This window comes from Phragmites australis, chromosome 11 (assembly GCF_958298935.1).
Source record: "Phragmites australis chromosome 11, lpPhrAust1.1, whole genome shotgun sequence".
Taxonomy (NCBI): domain Eukaryota; kingdom Viridiplantae; phylum Streptophyta; class Magnoliopsida; order Poales; family Poaceae; genus Phragmites; species Phragmites australis.
Window position 1 is genome coordinate 15,299,171 of NC_084931.1, and position 25,862 is coordinate 15,325,032.

Below are 25,862 nucleotides of genomic sequence, written 5' to 3' on the forward strand. Positions count from 1 at the left end.
AGAGCTCGTCGGCGGAGGGGTTCCGGCGGTCGGGAAGCGAAGACAAAGGCACCGGCGCGTTTGGAGGTCGATGGAGGAGCTGCTGGGCGGCTATTTGGCGGCAAAGTGCGACGAAATCGACGAGTTGGCGAGCTCGGTCGGCTCTAATGGCGGCGGCGGCAGGCGCTCGGTGATTCGGCGATTTTGGGCTCGGGTTTCGGCGGGTTTGGCTATGGGAGATCCAAGGGGGATGGCCGGTGTTATATAGACGGCGAGAGGAGGTCAGGACGGGCCAGGACTTCTCAAAGGCAGCGGCAGACCGACTTGGATACGGCGGCGGAGTCCGGGTGGAAGACGATTCTGACGTGCGGGCCCCACTTGGCGGCGACTCAATGAAAGCGGCTCGGCGCAGGGCGTCTTCACGAGCGAGCGCGGGCATGTGCGGCTGGCTGGGCCGGCTCGGGCGTGCGACGCGGGACGCTGGGCCGGAGCAGGGGCGCGGCCCAGGCGGAGCGGCATGAGGCGGGGAAGGAATGGGCCGGCATGGAAGAGTGGGCCGAAGGAGGAAGGGCGGCCCGGCAGGGAGTTTTAATCTTTTCTTTTCTTTTTATTTCTTCTCCTTTTTCCAAAACTATTTTCTATTATATCTAAACTTTGCTAAGTATTTTTCTTAAGCAAACAATTCAAATAAGTCAACCAAAAACCTAAATGCCTAACTCCAACATGAATGCATTCAAACAAATAATACTCCTAATTCAAATTTGAATTTGAATTTAGAAATTAGGTTTTATCCTATGCTATTTGTTTAAACTCAAATTAAATCTAGGAAAATTTTAGAGAATTGCAAAATTTGAAAATCAGGGTGTGACAGTTTATTTGCTGGTTAGTGTAAAAAAAAGAAGAAAAAGAAGTGAGAAAGAAAGAGAAAAAAAAAAGAATAGTAGACGAAAAGCCGACAAGGGTTGTGTTGTTGATTGCTTAATTACAAGTTTCAGATTTGTAATTCTCAGCTCTTGGTGCATCTGATCAGCAACGTTTTTGCACCTTTTGCATGGGAAACGACACTTGATAGCGGTTCTACACCCCCTCCTTGACCAGCCTTCCAAGCTCCACTAAAACCCGTAGCCGGATCTTTTCAACTCGTAATCCTTTCAATCATGGGATCACAGCCGTGGTACTGCCACCTTTGCACACTCGTGGTCCTCTAAGAACGCATAAGAACATTGATGAGTAAGAGGTGAGGTTGTGTGATTCCACGAAAGTTACCTATTCCACTTTCTTGGATTTCGCTAACATGGCAGGATCTAACGCAAGTGTTCATGGCAAAAATCATGGAGAGAAAGAGGTTCCAGTCACACGCGCTAAGGTGCGACAACTACAGACGATGATTCAAGCTATGGAGAGGCTACTCAATGAGCACCTCCCCGCTGCCGGAGGTAGGGTTCTACAGCAACATGACCCTACAGCTAGCAATATTGAGGTCCATGATGAGCACTCCGTGGATGGCGCTAAAGATGAGTTTGACGATGGCCATGTAGTTGGTCATAGACAACAGCGACCTCATCGTCGTGGTGCTGTCCATGGTGAGGGAGGCCACCATCGTGGTCTTCATGATAGGGATAATTTGGACAATATTGCTCGAATCAAGTTGAGTGTTCCAAAGTTTACCAGAAGAGAAGACAGTGATGCCTATCTTGATTGGGAAGAACAGTGTGATTAGATTTTTCGTGTCCATAATCTTTCAGATGAGAAACGGGTAAATCTTGCTTCCGTTGAGTTCTCAGGTTATGCTCTCTTGGTGGAATCAAATATAGGAGAATCAACTTGTATTGGGGTATGATTATATCAATACTTGGGCTGCGATGAAACAAGTGATGAGAAGGCGTTTTGTTCCTTCCAGCTATCAGCGTGACCTCCGCAATAGGTTGCAAGCTTTGAGACAAGGATCTAGATTAGTAGATGAGTACTATAAGGAAATGGATTTGCTCTTGATCCGTTCTGGGATTAGAGAAGACCCTGAATCCAAGATGGTCAGATTTTTGTATGGTCTTAATGATGACATCTTTGGATTTGTTGAGATGTTTCCTTATAATAATATGCAAGATCTTGTTGATCAAGCTATGCGCACCGAAAAGAAAATTCAGCATGAAGGACATGGACGGTCCCATGGTGTCGACAACAACCAAGTGCATCTTTTGCCAGTGGCCGTTCTTAGGGTGTTGCAGCTAGGACTTCTCCTTCTAATCCTGTTGCAAAGGCACCACCATCTTTGGCTTCTTCGCCTGCACCTCATAATGATAATCGTTGTCCTGCTGCAAACATAGGGGCGTCCTCTGCAACATTGGCAGTGGCATCCACCTCTCGAACCCGTGCAATAGTGTGTCACAAATGCGGAGGGGGGGGGTGTGGTCACATTTCTTCTAAGTGTCCTAGTAGGAGGACAATGTTTGTCAATGAACAAGGTGAATGGGAATCTGGAAGTGAACCAGAGGAGGATGGATTACATGAGGAAGCATTGGCTCATGAAAAAACTGAATATGCTGATATTCAAGCTGATGATGGAGACAACAATTGCTTTGTCTCTCATCGTGTGCTCAGTGTCAATGTTAGGAAAGAAAAGAACAACCAACACCATAACATTTTTCACACTCGTGGTACAATCAAAAACAATATATGCAGAATTGTTGTTGATAATGGCAGCTGCAATAATATTGCAAGTTTGGAATTGGTGGAAAGAATGGGATTAAAACAACGATGACACCCAGCTCCATACAAGATGCAATGGCTTAATGATTGTGGAGTACTGCGGGTTAACAACATTGTGACAGTCCAATTCTCTATTGGAAAGTATCAAGGTCAGGTGGTGTGTGATGTGGTTCCAATGCAAGCATGTCAACTGCTTTTGGGACAGCCTTGGTTATATGATCATGATGTTCAGATTAGTGGCCGAGAGAACAAGCTTGCTTTCATGTATAAAGGGGAGCGTATCTCTTTGCTTCCTTTAACTCTGGAAGAAATAATGATGGATGCTCTGAAAAAGAAACAGTGAGAGAGTGAGAAACACTTGAGTGAGAACCACAAACATAGTGAGCGAGTGATTCCAAAACCAAATAAAACTCCACAACCACAAATTGCTAAGCCACGGGGAAAAGAGGGATTAGTAATGATGACTAAGAAAGGGGATATGAAAGAATTAAGAGAACCCAATGCCAAGTACTTTGTATTCCTGTACAAGGAAACCCTTTTATCAACTAATGACTTACCCTCTACTTTGCCTAGTGCTGTTTTTGATCTCTTGCATGGCTATGAAGATGTGTTTCCCGATGAAGTATCACCTGGGCTACCACCCAAAAGAGGCATTGAGCATCAGATCGATCTTGTTCCAGGTGCTCCACTCCCCAACCGACCATCATACTGCACAAACTCGGAGGAAACCAAAGAAATTCAGCGCCAAGTTCAAGACTTACTCAACAAAGGGTATGTGAAGGAAAGTATCTCACCTTGTGATGTACCAGTTCTTTTAATTCCATAGAAAGATGGCTTGTGGAGAATGTGTGTTGATTGTCGGGCCATTAACAACATAACGGTGAGGCATAGACATCCAATACCTAGACTTGATGGCATGCTTGATGAGCTCAGTTGCTCTATCATCGTTTCTAAAATTGATTTGATAAGTGGTTACCACCAAATTCGAATCAGAGAGGGTAATGAGTGGAAAACTGCTTTCAAAACAAAATTTGGCTTGTATGAATGGTTGGTCATGCCTTTTAGATTAACCAATGCACCTAGTACTTTCATGAGGTTGATGAATCATGTGCTTAGAGATTTTATTGGCAAGTTTGTTGTAGTTTACTTTGATGATATCTTAATTTACAACAAGACCCTTAAAGAACATATTGATCATATCAAATGTGTGCTTGTTGTCCTGAGGGCGGAAAAATTGTATGCTAACCTTGTCAGGTGCATGTTTTGCACCGACAAGGTAGTTTTTCTTGGCTTAGTGTTGTGTCAGGTCTAGGTGTGGAGGTGGATGAGGAAAAGATCAAAGCTATTCGTGAGTGGCTACCTCCGCAAAATGTGAGCCAAGTGTGGAGCTTTCTTGGCCTTGCAGGTTTCTACTGTCAGTTTGTGAAGGACTTTAGCACCATTGCTGCCCGGATCAATGAGTTACTAAAGAAAGCCTTTTCAATGGGGTGACACACAAGAGAAGGTATTTAAGGAGCTGAAAGCTAAGTTGACAGCAGCACCACTCCTTGCACTACCAAATTTCGGTAAGACTTATGAAATTGAATGTGATGCAAGTGGTGTAGGGATTGGAGGCGTGCTTATGCAGGAAAGTAGGCCTATTGCTTATTTTAGTGAAAAGCTTAGTGGACCAACTCTCAATTACTCTATTTATGATAAAGAATTGTATGCACTTGTGAGAGTTTTGGAAACTTGGCAACACTATTTATGGCCTAAGGAATTTGTGATACATTCGGACCATGAATCTTTGAAACATCTTAAGGGTCAACTGAAGCTGAATCGAAGGCATGCGAAATGGAGTGAATTTATAGAATCATTCCCTTACATTGTCAAGTACAAAAAAGGGAAGGATAATGTTGTAGTTGATGCTTTATCTAAATGCCATGCCTTACTTTCTCAGCTTGATGCTAAAATTCTTGGACTAGAAAGTATCAAGGACTTATATGCTAATGATTCATATTTTACTGAACCATATTCCAAGTGTGGTAATGGAAAGGGCTGGGAAAAGTATCACTTGCGTGATGGGTTTTTGTTTCGAGCTAACAAACTATGCATTCCAGATTGCTCGGTACATCTATTGCTTTTGCAGGAAGCTCATGCAGGTGGACTTATAGGTCATTTTGGTGCCAAGAAGATTGAGAATGTATTGGATGACCATTTCTTTTGGCCAAAGATGAGGCATGATGTTGAGACATGCGTCCAGCGATGTAAGACATGCCATAAAGCTAAGTCCCGTTTGAACCCTCATGGCTTGTATACTCCTTTACCTATTCCTAATGCACCATGCGAAGATATTTCAATGGATTTTGTTCTTGGTTTACCTCGTACTAAAAGGGGAAGGGACTCAATTTTTGTCGTTGTTGATAGATTTAGCAAGATGGCTCACTTTATTCCTTGTCATAAGAGCGATGATGCTTCATACATTGCTGAATTGTTTTTCACAGACATCGTGCAACTACATTGTGTACCACACACCATTGTTTTAGATCCCGACACCAAATTTCTGAGCTACTTTTGGAAGACCTTATGGGGAAGCTTGGAACTAAACTACTATTTTCTACAACATGTCATCCCCAAATCGATGGATAAACTGAAGTAGTGAACTGCACATTATCAATGTTGATGCAAGCTATCCTGAAGAAGAATCTGAAGATGTGGGAAGAGAGTCTATCTCATGTGAAATTTGCATATAACAGGGCAATACATTCGACCACTAAGTTTTGTCCATTTGAGATAGTATATAGTTTTAAACCCACCGCTCCTAAAGATCTTTTGCCTTTGCCTATGCAGGAGCGTGTTAACTTTGATGCAAGAAAGCATGCTAAAATTGTCAAGAAGATTCATGAACAAGCACGAGATAACATTGAGAAGATGACCAAGCTGTACAAGATGCGCGCCAACAAGGGACGAAAAACGATGTTGTTTGCACTTGGGGATTTAGTCTGGGTGCATCTACGCAAGGATCATTGTCCTAAACAACGCAAGTACAAGCTACAACCACGAGCAGATGGACCTTTCAAAGTGCTTCAAAAGATCAATGACAATGCATATGAGATTGATCTTCCAAGCGAGTACAGCGTAAGTAAGACCTTCAATATTTCTGACCTCTCTCCATTCTCTGGATCAATAGAGTCGAGGTCGACTCCTTTCCAAGAGGGGGAGGATGATGAGGACATCCCAACCAAAACCACACCAAAACTGGTTACACAAGTATTGGAAGGACCGATTACGCGCAACCGGGCAAAGAAGCTACAACAACAGGTGAACGTGCTCTTCTCTGAAATACATTTTAATATTGATGAGAATTATATATTGCCTATGTTGTGTACATTGATCTTACTCAGATATATGCGTGAGGCTACTCTGGAACAAAAGGATTACGAGAAGAAGGAGATGGGTTACGCGGGAGACCGGTTCTGCCAGCTGACACATGCCTCCACTCCCATGAGTCACAGCACCTAGCCTGTTGTGAATCAGTATGCATAATACGCATGGATGGAAATCTTATCAAGTCTATTTTCACCTCCAAAAGACGGCTTGTCATTTGGACTTCCGAGGAAGGAGTAATGACCATGTAACTGAAGACTGCACAGGAGCCGAACAAACATGTGAGGACTCGAGAATACATATTTAATGACCAACAATCTGCTCCTTTTCACCTCCCAAACGTGATGACTTGTGTTCATACTTTGCTGGGAGGGTTCTTCCTAGTATAAATACCTCCTATGTTTTACCAAAAAAGGGGGATGATTGGATAAACTGATATATGGTATTGCAGTCGAGTTGTTGAGTGTCTTACACCTTTGTTCTTGTGAGTTCTCTTGGGCTTGCGAGAGATCCCTCTGGGATCCCCTAATTCATGCTCCTGGCTTTTGGGCCTTTTTTGTGGATTAGTCCCAGATTGTGGTTCTGTGATCATTCGGAGACCATGTTGGAGTCCAGGAGGCTTCGAATTGTTTCTCCCTGTCGCTTGGTCGCATCCAACCTTAGTAGGTTAAAGCTATTTACCCTTGCCATTCACAGCTAGTTATCCTTGGTTCATCCACCTACTGCCATGAAGATCGGGGCACCCCTAGTGTGTTCCCACCATTACTATCTTGTGTTCTAATGCTCGATGATGGTGGGTTCTAATGCTCGATCATGAAAGCAGGCTAAGTGAGATTAGTGTGATAGTGTAGGACAAATTCTAGATTGTAGCTATGTTAATTCTATTTATAGTCTTGTTGCTCTTTTTATCACTGTGAGCAACGGAACCCGTTAAATTCTGTTCAGCTATATAGATTTCAATATCTTTATTGCTAGATAGGTCAATACTTAGTTGACAAGACATTTAACTAGTTGATCACAATCTAGAACTTGTATTTGAGATTGTCACACTGATCGGTGACCTTAGTGTAGCGTTGGATGGCCGTTAAGTTGGTAACCCGCACTAAGAGCCCATTTTCTATTTTAACACTTGTTGATATATTTCATGTGTTATTCTACCATGTTATGTAAATTGCACTATTTAATATGCTAATGAATATGAGTAGCAATGTATATACCGTACAGTTTGTTAAAATGCTCATGTTCAAGTTTGTTGTTTTATATCATGGCAATTTAACAATATTTGTTATGTTTCAATTTGGAATCAATATAATCGAAAAGTTACTAAAACATACTTGGAGACAATAATCTAGAAAACAGAGAGTAATGGCCGCTCACTCAAATGTCATTGAACCTGACGTGTTCGATGGCGCATGCTTTAGACGCTGATAGATTAAGAATAGGATGTGGCTGACTGACCTAAAATTATTTTGGGTCGTTGCTAGTGCTCTCCCTGAGGCTATGCCAGCTGATGCTGATTTGACAATGAAGGCCACCACTGATGCAGAAAGGGCTAATTGAGAGGAAGCAAATCAAGCTTGCATGTCTTGTATACTGAACATCCTATTGAATCGTCTATTTAACGTGTACTTAGGAGTCGTCTCAGCCAAGGACCTCTGGGAAGAGCTGGAGAACAAGATCTCAGAAGATAATGGCAATGAGTCCTTCACCACTAAAAACTCAAGCAACCTTACAATGTCTAAGGAAAGATCTGTGATGGAGCAGTTGCAGGAGCTTTGGCTCATTGTGAGGGACTTAGTCCAGTACAACTGCAACCTTCCAGATAGTTTTTCGGTGAACACAATTCTGGCCAAGTTATCGTCCTCATGGCATGACTTAGTGATCACTCGTCGGCACATGAAGAAGCAAATGATGCTCTTTGATTGCCTGCTGCTATCAATGTCGTGGAACGTGCAAAGACCAGTAACAAGCCACCTCCACAAGTCTAGGCTCACCTAATGGAGAAAGGCTCAACCTCGAAGCCCAGAACCAGAAACAGAAGAAGAATCATGCTCCACCTACCAAAACCATAACAAGCCTAAAGGAAAGAAGACAAAGACGAAGATGAAGATTAAGACAAAGAAGAAGGAGGAGGAGGTGGACTACATTTGCTACATCTGTGGCATGCATGGGTACACCGCTAAAGGTATCGGTGAGGTCCTAAGAGGGAGGGTGAATTAGGACACATGGAATCTATTCGGCTCCAAAAACTACACAAGATAAATCTATATCAATTTCTATCTAGATGTACTCTAGGTTTATCTATTGTGTCTACTCTACCAATCAAAGTGCTTGCAACCTATCTAAGAATGTAAATTGCAAGAATGTAAATGCAGAAATGTAAATAAGGTAGAGAGAGAAAACTCGGCAAAAGGATATATATCTCGTGGTATCGATGGCATGAATACCACCCTTAGTCAACGTTCGAGCTCCACAAAGGATATGCTCACAATCGGCACCCGGTCATGGCTCTTGAGCCACCAAGTCACAAAGACAAGGCCTCCACCTGGATGAGCCACCAAACCACCAAGGCAAGATCTCACCACTAGCCTCTCTTCTGGTCCCTTGCCACTATGATTAGTATGAAGCTTGAGCCACCAAGGCAAGGGTCCCCGCATCCCCGTACACGTGTCTTGCTGTCGCTCCACACTAAGTCCGAGGGTCAACAAGCTTGAGACACCAAGGCCCAAGATGCCGGTGAGTCACCAAGACTCCAAGGCGATGACGTACCACTGCTACAAGCTAGGATAACTCCTTGATCCATTTTTCAAGCTGCAGCACCTAGCTACAACTCACTATAGGCCTATAAGCACTAAACACTCTCTAATCTTGTGCTAAATTGCCTTAGATAATCACTCTAAGCACTTTGGTGGCTTGGATGTCTTCTCAAGTTTGTATGAGCTTCCTCTAGACTCTAGCAGCATGCCACACCTTTAAATGACTGAGTGGAGGGGTATTTATAGCCACAAACTCGTAAACTAGCCGTTAACCCAATGGCTCAGGAAAAAAGTTGTTAACACGGCTGATCCAATGAGAACAATAGTACTAACACCGGATCATCCGGTGAGTACACTCTCACAAACTAGCCATTGGAACCCCACTCAAGCCTCTGTGAACACCAGACACTCTGGTGTATACTTTATCTCCATCATCAGACTATCGGGTGAGTTATCCTGAGCCATCCGAGCCTTTCCTTCTTCTCTGTGTAAATTACTTCGGTGTTAGCATCCAGTGCACATCACTTCATCACTGGACTATCCAATGCCTTGAACTTTGTTCTGCCTCTTTGCACTGTTTATTGTCTGATATTTTCCGGTGTAGCCTTGTTTCAACACTGGACCTTCCGGCGTGTTGATCTTTGATCTTCCATGGCTGCAAACTTCTGTAGTGGAAATGCTCCAGTGTGTATCTTCCTCTGATCAGCGGACTATCCAGTGGGTTGTGCCATTCTGCCTTCTGGACAAAAACACTATGGTGTTGACTTGCTTTGATCACCAGACTATCCAGTGAGGCTTAGCCTTCATTCTTCAGCACGACATCCTTCCCTGGAAGGATTGCTCCGATGAGCACACATGCCAATCACCGGACCTTCCGATGAGGTCTTCTGGCCTCTCTCCCCCTTTGACAAATATGCTCCTGTGAGCTCAACACCTAGAGCATCGGACCATCCACTGAGGCAAATATTCCTGGGACTTCTTCAATTCGACCAAACTTTGTTCCGGCTGTAGTGGCTTCTTCATTTATTGCATCCATGAGACCTACTAACATATATTCTTGACAAACATGTTAGTTCTATTGACTATGTTGTCATTAATTACCAAAATAACAATCATGGTCTAATAGGTGCTAAGACAAGAAGGACAAAGGTCCTGCTCTAGGGCAGCACAAGGAAGCACATGTGGCGCTAGGTCCCTCCAGCTCAATTGGCTTTGTACCACATGCCTTCATGGCAAGTCCATCAAATAATTGGTGGATTCATTCTTGTGCTACTATTCATATACGTGTTGATCGCTCTGCATTCTCTTCTTTTTAGGGTGCAGCCAGTGGTCCCATCTTGATGTGTAACGGTGTACTGGCAGTAGTACGTGGGATTTGACATGTGTGCCTGAAAATGATTTCGAGCAAGATGAACATCTTGAAGGACATGCTGTTCATGCCAACTATGAACCAGGACCTCATCTCAATGCCGCTAGGGTCTTAAGTTAGTGTTCGAGTTTAATAAAGTCATTTTCTCTAAGTTTTGTAATTTCATAGGGAAGACATATGAGTCTGGTGGTCTATTCCGCATGTATGTAATAAACAATTATTCTTATTCTATCATTCATGAGGTTTGTAATAAGAAACATGTTTGTGGCATTCCCTATTATGCCACATTAATTCAAGGGCCATTAAACATTTAAGCAACATGGATTTGATTCCTAATTAGAAACTTGATGCTTCTAGATATGAGATATGTGTTCAAGCGAAGAAAATTTGTCTACTATTTAAATTAGTAGAAGAGAAAAATAACTCACTTCTGGACCTTGTCCACTCTGATGTCTGTGAAATGAATGTCATTATTTCTAAAGGTGGTAAACTCTATTTCCTCACTCTAATAGATGATGCAACTAGATATTGCTACATCTATTTAATTAGAACAAAAGATGAAGCACTTGAACACTTTAAATCTGGAAGGTTGAAATAGAAAACTAATTAGAAAGGAAGATGAAGCATTTAAGATCTAATAGAGGAGGAGAGTATCTCTCCAACCTATTTTTTGAATACTATGTAGAAAGTGGGATCATTCATGATACCGCTGCTCCATACTCACCACAATCAAATGGGGTAGCCGAGCGAAAGAACCTAATTGTATGCAACTTAGTTAATTCTTTGGTGTAAATTTCAGGTACGTTGTATGTATGGGTGGGGTAAGAAAATTCTCATAGTATTCTATGTCCTCCATAGGGTACCTGCCCACAACCACGAGGCGATGCCATATGAAGGATTTAGAGGAAAGAAACTGAACATTTCTCATCTTCGAAGTTGGGCCTGTCTTGCAAAAGTCAGTCTACCTTTACCGAAGAAAAGAAAGCTAGGACCAAAGACCATCGGCTATGTCTTCCAAGGGTACGCTGCTAATAGCACAACCTATTGATTTCTAGTGGTCAAATCCGAGATGAGCGAAATCGCTACTAATGTCATTATGAAGTCTCATGATGTGACATTGTTTGAAGAAATCTTTCAAATGAGAGGAAATGAGATAGTCAGTCCAGAGGGTTTGGAAGAAACATACTATATTCCTTCGAGTGTGTATGATTCTGCTCCTAATTTGGAATTGAGAAGGAGTAAGAGACAGCGGACTGAAAAGTCACTAGACGATGATTATGTTAGTTACTTAGTGGATGGGTGTTGGGGGAAAATAAACCAGCCTGAGGATAACGGTCGAAGATCACCATCCAGGTCCCTCCAGACCCTTGATCTCTAAACCCTCTGTTAAAACCTCTATCTCTGATATCATCAGATCCTTTCATGGTACCACTTCACACCTATGAAGCCCTCCCTTGGCTTCGCCGGTTCGACCTCCCGAAGACTTCTGAAACACAGCCTCCCGAAGCCTCGGTCCTCTGAAGCTTCGGCCTCCCTAAGTCCCAGCCCTCCGGGGTCCTGCCGCTTCCCAACGTCTTCACCACCCTGTTCTATGCCTCCCGAGGCCCCCACCTCGGGATGATTAAGCCACCTTCCTGAAGGCAGCGAGGTGAGTCAGCAGGCCCTGGGGAGATCTGCCGAGAGGGGAGTGCCGGTGATGCTTTGCCTGCAAGGAAGTCACCGGCATAAAAGGCCTATGTTGAATAGACGCCACTCTGACACCTCGGCGTGATAAGGGCTATCCTGACACCCCTGACAGTACGACGCCGGGCCGCAATTGGTGACCGGCTCGCCCCCTTCAGGGGGCAGGCACCACGATAATTACCACAGTGGATATTTATCTCCTGATATGATAGAAGGTAGTCATCCGGGATAAGGCTCAGTAATTTGGTTGGATCCCAGATATTTGTACATTATGATAACTTGTACACCAAGCTATGCATGGCCCTATAAATAGGAGGCCAATGTCCTCTGGGTAGAGGAGGGCTGGACAGACATAGAACACGCATCACCGCGAATGATGTGATACTCCCCCCAGATCAATCCATTTTTCTACCATCAATACATTCGTGGTGTTCCTTCCTCGTAAACTTCCTCTCCAAGCTTGAGTCTCCTCCTTAGAAGAAACTCTCGTCGTACTTGCTGGGGCAAGATGAACTCTTGCTCCAACAGCGCACCGTCCATTGGAATTCGAACACAGAAGTGCTAAGAGAGGTAGGAATCCACCAAGAAAACCACTAGAGAATCGGCTAAAGCCGTCATACCCACCGTTGTAAGCATGCAACCATATGCATGGCTGTCTCAGCCATACGCACCGTATGGATGCTCCAGACCCACTGCCGTGTGGGACGGCATTCCTCTAACCTTGGCCAACCTAGAACCCTGGGTCGGTACAAGAACTCTGGACAGCGCAAAGGCCTTCCAACCCCTGCACAACGAAGACCTCACCGCTTCAGGAGAGGATGTGGTTGAAGCCACAGCCAAGCAGGCTGCCTTCCAATGGTTCTGGGCGGTCCAACCCAGGAATGCTCCCAACTAGGCTTGGTCCCCAGGTATCCCCTTCGACCACACCTGGGATACCCCGAGCAAGCCAACATCTTCGGAAAGTCTGTCCACCCAACGCCCTCCTTGGGCCCCTCAAGCAAGAAAGGGTTCCAAGGACACAGAGGGCTCCGGGGGGCACGGACCCTGCCAGCGCCTCCAACACCGCCCTCGCAACGCCAACTGCGCTTAGGGAACTCCAAGCCCGCCTTGTCTGGGGAGGCATAGTCAAAACCACTTCAGCTCCAAAAGCCGGTTCACCGAGCGCCCTCGATGGTCTCCCAAGCCACAGGCTCTGGGGCACACTGCCTTCGACAGCGACCCCAACAACAACTCCAAGCTCCGGTGCCCCCGGAGGCACACGGGTGCATCTTGCACGGACTAGGGCGTGGCCACAAGACCAATGGCTGTCGCACCCTCATGACCTTCCGAGAGGAATACCTCGGAAGGCAAACAGAATATCTGGCCGCAGAAGGAGCTAGCGAAGGATGACACGGAGTTCGGAGGCCTGGGGCAAACTCCCAGGTGAATCCCTGGCCCCTCAACCTTGCACCATCACCACCAACCCTACTACCAATGGTACCATACCCAGCAACGAGAACTGAGTTGGGGACACGCCGTCGCCAGGCTCCGGATGAAGTACCTCTAGAGCCAGGCGGCGGCTAGGGGCTGAGGAGGTTGAGGACTGCCTCTCCTGACCAACCTTCAACCACGCCTCCCACGTGCCACCGCTAGACTCCGAACTGATTACCTCTGGAGCTGGGCAATGGCTAAAGGCTTCGAGGCCGCCAAGCCTCACAATAGAGGCCTTATTCCTACAAAGGTACGCCCACTATTAACTACCCAGTAGAGTCTGTTGGAGGCCTCCAACCATATTGTTAGAAGTCTTTTGCAATAGATAGCTACTAAGTAGATGCACTAGAACTTAAGTTACATTCTCTTTTAGCATGAGCAGTTGTTTAACCTAGCTATGTTTCATGCTACAACTAGCTTCTTATTGCCAACAGTAGACTGCAAAACTTAGCTAGTATAAACCATGCAACATCCCTGCACTCCTGTAGACGCATGATGCCTAAGTCACCTAGGAGCGGGTCTGTGATGAGGACATCACTCTTTTGGATACACACACACCGAGTATTCCTCCAACAATAGGTCCATTGACACGAGCTCGTGCACGTCAACTAAATCATGAGGTGAGCTCGTTCCTTAGTGTTCCTTTATATTTTGATAAGGATGGGATGCTACTGAATAATTGTGATATATTGTTACTTAGAAACACGGGAGAACACCAGGAAGGGCGCCCAAGCCAAGGTGGAGGTCCAATCAAGTTCGAGTCCGTTTCGGAGTCCAGGACCAGACTGCACAAAAATCGTCGCCCAGGACGCATACGGACTCCGTTTTCGACGTTCTATACATGGTTGGAAAGCTAAGGAGATAGGCTTTCCAACGGGACTGGTCCCATGTCCAAATTCGTTCTGAGTCAACAGGAATCGTCAAAACAAGTAGACGTCCAGAATCTGTCAGGGTGTTGCGCCACCATCTTTTGGCCCGTTGGGCCGCGTAACGTGTTGGAGTCCATTAGAGACGCGTCCAGGGGTCCATGGCCGACCCTAGTCTCTTATATACAGTAGCCTCCGCCCCAATTAGGGTTGGGTTTTGCTTAGATATTGATCTACACACAGATTGTGAGATTTTCGCTCTTGTTCTGGACCGACTAGGCCGCCGCAAGTGTTTGTGGAACCCCAACTTCGAGTGCTTGAATTCTATTCGCAATATTTCATATTGCATCTTCTACGTTCTTGCTTGTGTTCTCGGTACGCTTGCAAGGATTGAGCCTTCTTAGCGAGGTCAACCGCGTGACACGGTTAATAACCAACGAAGCTGTGGTGTAGTGATTGCAAGGAAGACGGTCTGTTCGGGTCGAAGCCTTTGGATCATCAACGTTGAGTTCTCCACCTACCGACTTATCGCTACCTATCGGAAGATCAGGCCAACAATCCCATCATCTGGTATCAGATTTTCAGGTTGCCCGTTAGGTAATTTCGTTTTCCCCTTTAGATTAGTTTGTTTTTTATTACCTAGAGTCCAGAAAAAGCCAAAAAAAATCCCTCAATTTCCGCTGCCCTAGAACCCTTTGTGCCTTTGCAATTTTTATTTTCAGTTGCGCGTTGTTGAGTTTGTGTCCGTGGTCGAGTCTTGTTACTGGTTTAGAGTCGTGTTCTTGGTCTTTAGTCAACGCTCCATGCTATTTTGATCACGCCGCTATCCCATCGCCACCATCCCCACAAACAAGTCGAGCCACCACATTACTCGATTTGCCACCGCGAGCCGCCTTGTGTTATTTTCCGTCACACCAACCCTAGATAGGTCGCAAGCCGCCTTGTATCAATTGCCCTGTCACCGCTGCCCTCCTTGTTCCTCTCGCAGTCCTATTGCTTGCCATACCTTAACGAGAACAATTTCTGCAAGAGGTGCTTTGAAAAAAAACCCTAACTCGGCAGCGGTTCAGTAAAACGGCCATAACTTTCTCATACGGACTTGGAATCAGGGAAAAAAAATTTCACGGACATCTACAGAAAAAGTTACATCCATTGCTCCCCAGCCGTGCTGGGTTCCGCCTAAAATTTTTTCCCAAATTCGGCTTGGAAGATTGAGTATTCGAGCCGCGAAGTTTTCACATGCTTTTAAGAGAACGTGCTTGATTTTCTATAGGCCACATCTTGCATCCGTTTGCGCTGAAAATTTTTGTGGTTATTTCTTGTGTGCTCCTAGTTCAGAAAAAAATATCAGAAAAATACAAAAAAAATTCGTGATTTCTACTAGTGCTAAAAGACAAAAAAGAGGAGCACATAGAGAACACCCACATAATTGTGCTATTTGCTGTGTCTTTCCATCTTGTGCTTTATCTGATCATCTTGTTTGTGGTGGTGCACTTTGATGATATTTTGATCTATAGCAAGTCATATGAAGAACACATTGATCATCTATGTGCTGTTTTTACTGCTTTGAGAAAGGCACATTTGTTTGCTAACCTTGACAAGTGCACCTTTTGCACGAATAGAGTTGCTTTTCATGACTATGTTGTTACTCCACAAGGAATTGAAGTGGATGAAGCTAAAATTGAAGCCATCAAGAGCTGGCCGACCCCTAAGACTATCACACAGGTGAGAAGCTTTCATGGCCTTGCAGGGTTCTATCGGCGTTTTGTGAGAGATTTCAGCACCATTGCTGCCCCACTCAATGAGTTGACAAAGAAGGGCGTTCTGTTCCAACGGGGGCCAACACAAGAACAAGCTTTTAATACGCTAAAAGAGAAGCTTACGCATGCACCTCTACTCCAACTTCCAGACTTTGGTAAGACTTTTGAGTTAGAATGTGATGCTAGCGGCATTGGAATTGGAGGAGTGCTACTACAAGGAGGTAAACCCGTTGCTTATTTTAGTGAGAAATTGAATGGGCTATCTCTGAATTATTCGACTTATGATAAGGAGTTGTATGCTTTAGTGCGAGTTTTAGAAACATGGCAACATTATCTTTGGCCCAAGGAGTTTATTATTCATTCCGATCATGAAGCTTTGAAACATATTAGAAGCCAAGCAAAACTGAACAAACGTCATGCTAAATGGGTTGAATTTATAGAGTCATTTCCTTATATCATTAAACACAAGAAAGGTAAAGACAATGTCATTGCAGATGCGTTATCTAGACGTTATACCATGCTGTCCCAACTCGATCATAAGATTTTTGGTTTAGAAACAATTAAAGGATTATATGCTAATGATTTGGACTTTAAAGATGCTTTTGAACATTGTAAAGAAAGAAGAACTTGGAATAAATATGTGCTGAATGATGGATTGCTATACCGTGCTAACAAGCTATGCATCCCAGCTAGCTCTATTCGCCTATTGTTCTTGCAGGAAGCGTATGGAGGTGGTTTGATGGGATATTTTGGAGTGAAGAAGACCGAGGATGTACTTGCTGCTCACTTCTTTTGGCCTAAGATGAGACGCGACGTCGAGCACTACGTGGCACGCTACACTACTTGCAATAAAGCTAAGTCTCGCTTGAACCCACATGGACTTTATATGCCTCTTCCTGTTCCTAGTGTGCCTTGGGAGGATATTTCTATGGATTTTATTTTCGGATTGCCTAGGACCAAGAGGGGGAGGGATAGTATATTTGTTGTTGTGGATCGTTTTTCAAAAATGGCACATTTTATACCTTGTCACAAGAGCGATGATGCTACAAACATAGCTGATTTATTTTTCAGGGAAATCATTCGCTTGCATGGAGTGCCTAACACCATTGTTTCGGATCGTGATGCAAAATTTTTGAGCCACTTTTGGAGGTCACTTTGGAATAAACTTGGGACAAAGCTGCTATTTTCGACGACATGACACCCTCAAACCGACGGACAAACTGAGGTTGTGAACCGCACATTATCCACCATGTTGCGAGCTATTTTGAAGAAAAATTTGAGGATGTGGGAAGAGTGTCTACCCCATATTGAGTTCGCTTACAATAGATCAGTTCACTCCACAACCAAGGTAAGTCCGTTTCAGGTAGTGTATGGTTTTAAACCCCGTGCCCCTATTGATTTACTACCTTTACCAACATCCGAGAAATTGAATTTTGATGCTAAGACACATGCTGATTTGATTCTGAAAATGCATGAGTTGACTAAGGAAAATATTGAAAAGATGAATGAGAAGTATAGAACTTATAGTAGCCAAGGTCGGAAACATATTACTTTTGAAATTGGTGATCTGGTGTGGTTACATTTGTGCAAAGATAGGTTTCCTGATTTGAGAAAGTCTAAATTGCTGCCTCGAGCTGATGGTCCTTTTAAAATTGTGAAAAAGATCAATGATAATGTATATAAGCTTGAGTTGCCTGCAGATTATGGGGTTAGTCCCAGATTTGAAGCCTTACTTGGGAGAAGAAGATGACATTGGGTCGAGGACGACTCCAATTCAAGAGGGGGAGGATGATGAGGAAATCACTCTTTCGAATACACACACCGAGTATTCCTCCAACAATAGGTCCATTGACACGAGCTCGTGCACGTCAACTAAATCATGAGGTGAGCTCGTTCCTTAGTGTTCCTTTATATTTTGATAAGGATGGGATGCTACTGAATAATTGTGATGTATTGTTACTTATGAACATGGGAGAAGACTAGCAAGGGCGCCCAAGCCAAGGTGGAGGTCCGATCAAGTTCGAGTCCGTTTCGGAGTCCAGGACCAGACTGCACTAAAATCGTCGCCCAGGACGCATACGGACTCCATTTTCGACGTTCTACACATGGTTAGAAAGCTAAGGAGATAGGATTTCCAATGGGACTGGTCCCATGTCTAAATTTTTTCTGAGTCAATAGGAATCATCGAAACAAGTGGACATCCAGAATATGTCAGGGTGTTGCGCCACCATCTTTTGGCCCGTTGGGCCGTGTAACGTGTTGGAGTCCATTAGGGGCACGTCCAAGGGTCCTTGGCCGACCCTAGTCTCTTATATACAGTAGCTGCCGCCCCAATTAGGGTTGGGTTTTGCTTAGATATTGATCTACACACAGATTGTGAGATTTTCGCTCTTGTTCCGGACCGACTAGGCCGCCGCAAGTGTTTGTGGAACCCCAACTTCGAGTGCTTGAATTCTATTCACAATATTTCAGATTGCATCTTCTACATTCTTGCTTGTGTTCTCGGTACGCTTGCAGGGATTGAGCCTTCTTGGCGAGGTCAACCGCGCGACACGGTTGATAACCAACGGAGCTGTGGTGTAGTGATTGCAAGGGAGACGATCTGTTCAGGTCAAAGCCTTTGGATCATCAATGTCGAGTTCTCCACCTACCGACTTATCGCTACCTATTGGAAGATCAGGCCAACAATCCCATCAATTTGCCCAGGTTTCCTGGAAGGCATTTTGTGGCCTCGGAAATGTAGTTGCCATGTATCAAAGGATTTCCTTGATAGACCGTGTTGCAGTGCCACCCGTAGGACATCTTCGGGTGGCGTGACAAGCCCATGTATCGCAGATGTAGCATGCCTAGGTCAGCTGGAAGGCAGGACTACCTAGATTTCCTGAAAGGCATTGCGTAGTCTCGAAAGACAGTGAGGCCCACACCGCGGGCGCCGCCTTTGCCTAGGTCACCTGTAAGGCAGATTATGCCCAGGGTGCCCTAGAAGGCATTTGCATAGCCTCGGGTGTCGAAGCCACACCCCAGGGGATGTCCTCGGTGGCAGAGTTGCGGTGCTCCAAGGAATGCTGCCGCAAGGAATCCTCGCTGCACAACATGCCTACACACTGCGGGTGTAGCATGCCTAGGTCACCTGTAAGGCAATACTGCCTAGGTTTCCAGGAAGGTATTGTGTAGCCTCAATAGTGTGTAGATGCCGGTTATGAAGGGACTTACTTGGTAATGTAGTTACGGCGCCCTCGGGGGATTTCTCCGGAGGCGCGACAAGCCAACGCACTAGTAAGCATCACTTGCCTAAACCCAAGGTCACCTGAAAATGTTTCCCGGAGGGTAGGCTTTGCCCTGGTAGGAAGTGGAGCCCACACACCGCGGGCGTAGCATGCCTAGGCCACCTGGGGGGCAAGACTGCCCAGGTTTCTTGGAAGGTATTATGTAGCTTCGATAGTGTGTGGACACCGCATATCAGGGGACTGCCCTGATGTGAGGATGCGGTGCTCTGAGGAATGCTCTCGCAAGGAATCCTCTCTGCACAACATGCTTATATACCGCGAACGCCGCTTATGCCTAGATCACCTACAAGGCAGATTATGCCCAGGGTGCCCTGGAAGGCATTGCATAGCTTTGGTCATATAAATGCTACGCGCCAAGGCACATCCTTGGTGGACAGTGTTGCGGTGCACCCCGAACGTTTCCTTGGGAGCACGTCAAGCCTACGCACCGCGGGCGTAGCATGCCTAGTGTAGGGTAACGGGTAGGCTACGCTAGCACAAAATAAATTTTCTCTACCGCGTTCAACCAGGAAGCCATGCGAGTAGGGGATCATGAATCGTTACCACTTGACGAGCAGTGCAGCGGAAGAAGAGTTGGAGTAGACCAATCCAACGACGTGCGCGTCAAGCAGTCGATCGTCAACCTCGTCCCGAGCACGTCCCGAGCACCTTCCGAGTACTCGCGGGTATGTCCCGAGTACTCCCGAGCACAACCCGAGTACCTCCGAGCAGGACCCGAGTACCCCCGAGCACGTCCCGAGCACCCCCGAGCACGTCCCGAGCACCCCCGAGGACGTCCCGAGCACCCCCGAGCACGTCCCGAGCACCCCCGAGGACGTCCCGAGTACTCCCGAGCAGATCAGCACCGCAATAGTAGCAGCGCCTCTACGGTATCCACACGTACAAGGATGGAATCGCCGCGCGCCGGTGTGCTAGCACCGCGCGCCCGGCTAGGGTTTCGAAGGGAGTTCGGGAATAGGAGGCGGCCAGGGTTTTGGTGGCAAGATCTGTTTTTTGGGAAAAACTCAATGCGCCTTGGCCCTTGCCTATTCTTATATAGAGCACACCAATGGGCCTTTAATCAACATTAAAGCCGATTATGACTCTAAACCCTAATGGACCTTTAATCAGCATTAAAGCCCATTAGCAGATCCAATCCGCAAACTCGATCATCTCTAGGGCATATCACCAACACCTAGGTCACCTGGAAGGCAAGACTGCCTAGGTTTCCTGAAAGGTATTGCGTAGCTCCGATAGTGTGTTGGGCCTTTGGTATTAATACATGCCAAGGGACCTTACCAAAACCTCCGGTAAAAATGGAGAACTTTATGAAAACCTCCAGTAAAAATGGAGAGCTTTACAAAACCTCCGGTGAGAACAGCAAACCTTACCAAAACCTCCGGTAAAAATGGAGAACTCTACAAAACCTCCAATGAGAATGGAAAGCTTTTACAAAACCTCCGGTGAGAATAGAAAATATTACCAAAACCTCCAGTAAAAACGGAGAGCTTTACCAAACCTTCGGTAAGAACGGAGAACTTTACCAAACCTCCGGTAAACGGTGAACTCTACCAAAAACCTTTGGTGCAAACGAAGAGCTTTACCAAACCTCTAGTAAAAACGGAGAGCCTTTTACAAACCTCCACACAATAGAGAGTTTTACAAACCTCCGGCAAAAATGGAGAGTTTTACAAACCTCCGACAAAAATGGAGAACCTTACAAAACCTCCGGCAAAAACGGAGAGCCTTTCACAAACCTCCGCACAGCGGAGAGTTTTACAAACCTCCAAAAAAAAACGGGGAGCCTTTCCAAACCTTCGCACAACGAAGAGTTTTTTACAAACCTCCGGCAAAAACAGAGAGCCTTTTCCAAACCTCTGCACAGCGGAGAGTTTTACAAACCTCCGGCAAAAACGAGGAGCCTTTCAAAACTTCTGCACAATGGAGAGTTTTTCACAAACCTCCAGCAAAAACGGAGAGCCTTTTCCAAATCTCCGCACAATTGAGAATTTTACAAACCTTCGGCAAAAACAGAGAGCCTCTCCAAAACCTCCGCACCATGGAGAGTTTTTACGAAACCTCCGCCAAAATGGAAAGATTTCCAAAAACCCTCGCGAAAGGGATGCTTTCTGGGAACTCCGCTAGGCAAAAAGGTTCTGAAAAGACCTAATGGGTAAAGTACCCCAGCATCTTGAAGGCAAAATGCCTCCGTGCCGAAGGGGTACAAAACCCTCTAACCTCTAAAAAGGCACAGCAAAAAAATCAGAGGGGTATAAAAACCGCCCTCCCTACAGGGAAAGATATGACCCACGTGACTCAAACACGCATAGTAAAAGGTAAAATCATTACCCTACCATCTCCTTTTAAAGACACATTTCCTACGTCATTTTTGTTATACTAACATTTAATAAAAGCCCATGCTGCGTGGCACGGGAAACATAGTGGAACCCCCGACTATCCATTGCAGAGACAGCAAGGCCGGGCAGCGACTAAGGGCCAAGGGGATTACGGACCCTCACTTCCGTCGGGCCTTCGGCTTCACCTCCGACGCGCCGTCGCCAGGCTCCGGACGGAATAACTCCGGAGCCGGGCATCGGCTAAGGACCGAGGGAGTCGTGGACCCTCTCTTCCGCCCGGCCTTCGGCTTCGCCTCCTACACACCATTGCCAGGCTCTGGATGGAATACCTCTAGAGCCGAGCAGCGGCTATGGGTCGAGGGGGTCGCGGACTCTCTCTTCCTCCTGGCCTTTGACTTTGCCTCCGACGCGCCGTCGCTAGGCTCCAGACGGAATACCTCCAAAGATGAGCAGCGACTAAGGGCTGAGGGTGTCGCGGATCCTCTCTTCCACTCGGCATTCAGCTTCGCCTGAGAAGCGCCGTTGACAGGCTCCGGATAGAATACCTCCCGAGCTGGGCAGCGGCTAAGGGCCGAGGGGGTCACGGACCCTCTCTCTCGCCCGGCCTTCGGCTTTGCCTCCGACGTGCCATCGCAGGCTCCGGATGGAATACCTCCAGAGCCGAGCAGCGGCTAAGGGCCAAGGGGGTCGTGGACTACCTCTCTTTCCTAAGCCTTTGGCTGCGCCACTGACACATCATCGCCTTCAACCCGGGCAGTTGCTAAGGAACCCTAAGGGTCAAGGACCACCTCCGGAGCTCATCTCCAAAGGTTTTAGAGGGACTTCGCTGAGTCAGAAATGTGGAACAAATTAGGAAGGAGTATGCAGTAACCAGGCCTGAGGAGTACACAGTAACCAGAGACGATAAGATCGCCACTACTCCACCCGGTTCTCCTCAGTTACCCTAAGTACCCACCAGTCATCGGAAAAACTAGCCATCACCTTCGAAAGGGAGAAAGAAGTATGGTTTGGAGGCACGAAAGCACACACGCACGCGACCACCCATTCAAAAGGTCCTCTCGCATTGCGATTTGGAAGGAGACACGACTGTTCCCGAAGATCCATGTTATATTATTAAACAACCAGTACATCCAGGGGATACAAACTAAAACAACCATACAAAAATTGCCAAAAAGAAGATGGATCCCTACAGAGCAAAACAAGGCGAGAAAGAGTACAAGGTGACTAAGTCCCGCCGTGACATTGGTATATCACGGCGTCATCAAGTACGTCATCCCTGCGACCACCTTCACCTCCTACATGTCCCGGTAGGGGCCACGCATGAGATGGCGTATGCGCCTCATTTGCGGCCTGCCGTTGCGAAAGCCGATACAGTAGCCAGCTCCTGAGCTGCCGGAGGGTGCTGAAGAGTCCGAGGAGGTCACCGGCGAGGCTATCTCCCTCGCCTTCCCGGTCTCTTCCTGCTTCGCCGCTGGTCCCACAGACGCCGGCTCACTCTCCCTTATCAGGAGATCCCAGTCGATCTCATTGTCGTCATCGGAGATATCGATGATCTCGATAGGCATGCCCTCCCTAGCCAAAGGTTAGACCGAAGCAGCGGACAACCGCCTCCCCTGCAAAGCAGGAAGCTATTTTGCCTCTGACGCCTCTACCGATGACCAAAACAGCCCGGCTCTTGAAGGAGCCATCGAGATCATCGATAACTCCGAGGAGGATGAGGAGGAAGACGATGCCATATTCAATTCAAGGTTAACTGCTTGCTCATGGGCTGTGGAGACTCCAACCGGGTAACCCTAACTTTATACCTGAGCCACGCAGGTCGGGGAGATGAAGCTCGACGAACGTCGCCTTGTCCTCCCATTAAAACTCCTATGGGAGGGGGCCGTGGCCATATCCGGTTTCCCTCCAGCATGTGGCAGCACTCCACGACGAAATGCCTCCTTTTCTCATGCGGACGTCCTGTCACATTGATGACCCAAACCCCTTTCAGCGCGTGACAGGATCACGGGCATAAGACCCTAGCGACCCCTTGCATTATCCAGTCAGAACGCAGCTGTGGCACGTCTTGTCCCGCCAGGCAAACATGTGCGATTCTCCAAACCCAAACGAAACCTCTACTCTGGCGACTCTGATGGATAGAGAAGTGCCATCAGGCATTCTTGACACGATACCAGGCTAGGGTTGATTTTTCTTCTACATCCTATCCCCCCTCCAAAAAATCGGGGCACGAGAATGAGGGGATACTGTTGGGGGGGGGGGAATAAACCAGCCTGAGGATAATGGTCAAAGATCACCATCCAGGTCCCTCCGGAGCCTTGATCTTCGAACCCTGTGTTAAAAGCTCTATCTCTGATATCATCAGATCCTTTCACGGTACCCCTTCACACCTACGAAGCCCTTCCTTGGCTTCGCCAGTTCGACCTCCCGAAGCCTTCCAAAACACGGCTTCCCGAAGCCACGGTCCTCTTAAGCTTCGGCCTCCCTAAGTCCCAGCCCTCCGGGGTCCTGCTTCCCAACGTCTTCACCTCCCTGTTATATGCCTCCCGAGGCCCCCACCTCGGGATGATCAATCCACCTTCCCGAAGGCAGCGAGGTGAGTCAGCAGGCCATGGGAGATCTGCCGAGAGGGGAGCGCCGGTCATGCTTTGCCTGCAAGGAAGTGACCGGCATTAAAGGCCTAGGATGAATAGACACCACTCTGACACCTCGGCGTGATGAGGGCTATCCTGACACCCCTAACAGTGTGGCATCGGGCCGCATTTGGTGACTGGCTCGCCCCATTCAGGGAGCAGGCACATGATAATGACCATGATGGGTATTTATCTCCCGACAGGATAGAAGGTAGTCATCCGGGATAAGGCTCAGTAATTTGGCCGGATCCCGGATATTTGTACATTATGATAACTTGTACGCCAAGCTACGCATGACCCTATAAATAGGAGGCCATGGTCCTCTGGGCAGAGGAGGGCTGGATGGACACAGAACACGCATCACCGCGAACGTTATGATACTCCCCCCAGATCGATCCATTTTTTCTACCATCAATACATTCATGGTGTTCCTTTCTCTTAAACTTTATCTTCTAGCTTGAGTCTCCTCCTTAGAAGAAACTCTCGCCGTACTTGCTGGGGCAAGACGAACTCTTGCTCCAACAATGGGGAACTACAATATCTCGTAGAGGCATACGCATCACCATATGTGGAGTATTGGAGGTAAGTAGTCCGTAGCGAGATGGATTCCATCATGGCTAATGGAACATGAGAAATTGCCGGTCTCCCTCTTGGGTGCAAACCAGTAGGATGTAATAGATTCTAAAACAAAGAGAAGACCCAATGGTACTATTGAAAAATAAAGGGCACACCTGGTGGTGAAGGGTTTCACTCAGAAATAATAGAGGATTATTTCTATACTTATTCTCATGTCGCTTGATTACCTACTATTCAGGTGCTTCTAGCACTAGCTACTGCCTGTAAACTCCATGCCCATCAAATGGATGTAAAGACCACTTTCCTAAATGGAGAGCTGGATGAAGAGACATACATATAGTAGCCTGATGGATTTGTACCAAAAGGCTAGGAAAAGAAAGTGTGTTGCTTGATTAAATGCATGTATGGCCTAAAGCAAGCTCCTAAACAATGGCATGAGAAATTTGATAGTGCATTGATCACTGCTAGGTTTTTTTGTAAATGAAGCCGACAAGTGTGTGTACTATAATTTTGTCAGGAACAGAGGTGCCATTCTGTGTTTATACGTGGATGACATATCTCTTTTTGGGACTAACATAGAAATCATCAAGGAGGTAAGAATAACTTCTCTCCAAGAACTTCGATATGAAGGACTTAGGTGAAGCAGATGTCATACTAAACATCACGCTATTAAAAGGTGAGAATGAGATTACTTTATCACAATTTCATTATATGGAAAATGTCCTTAACCAGTTTGGGCAAATGAACGCTAAACTAGTTTCCACACCTTATGATCCAAACATCAAACTATATAAACACACTAGTGAACGGTAACACCCAAATTTCAATATTTGCAATAATTTAAAATTTTACTAGAAATTAACTCAGGTGTTGCAACTTAGCTCAATAGGAAATTAATTTCTAAATTAACTTGGCCTAGGATAATTGTTTGAATGCATTCATGCCGTTGTAGATGCAATAAGGTTTTATTGGGTGGAAAAAGTTTGCAAAATTTCGCTAGGTTTCGCCGCTTTAAAACCTCATTGGAAAATTTGATGAAATTCAATTGGAAAAAGTTTTGGAAATTCAGAAAGCGCTC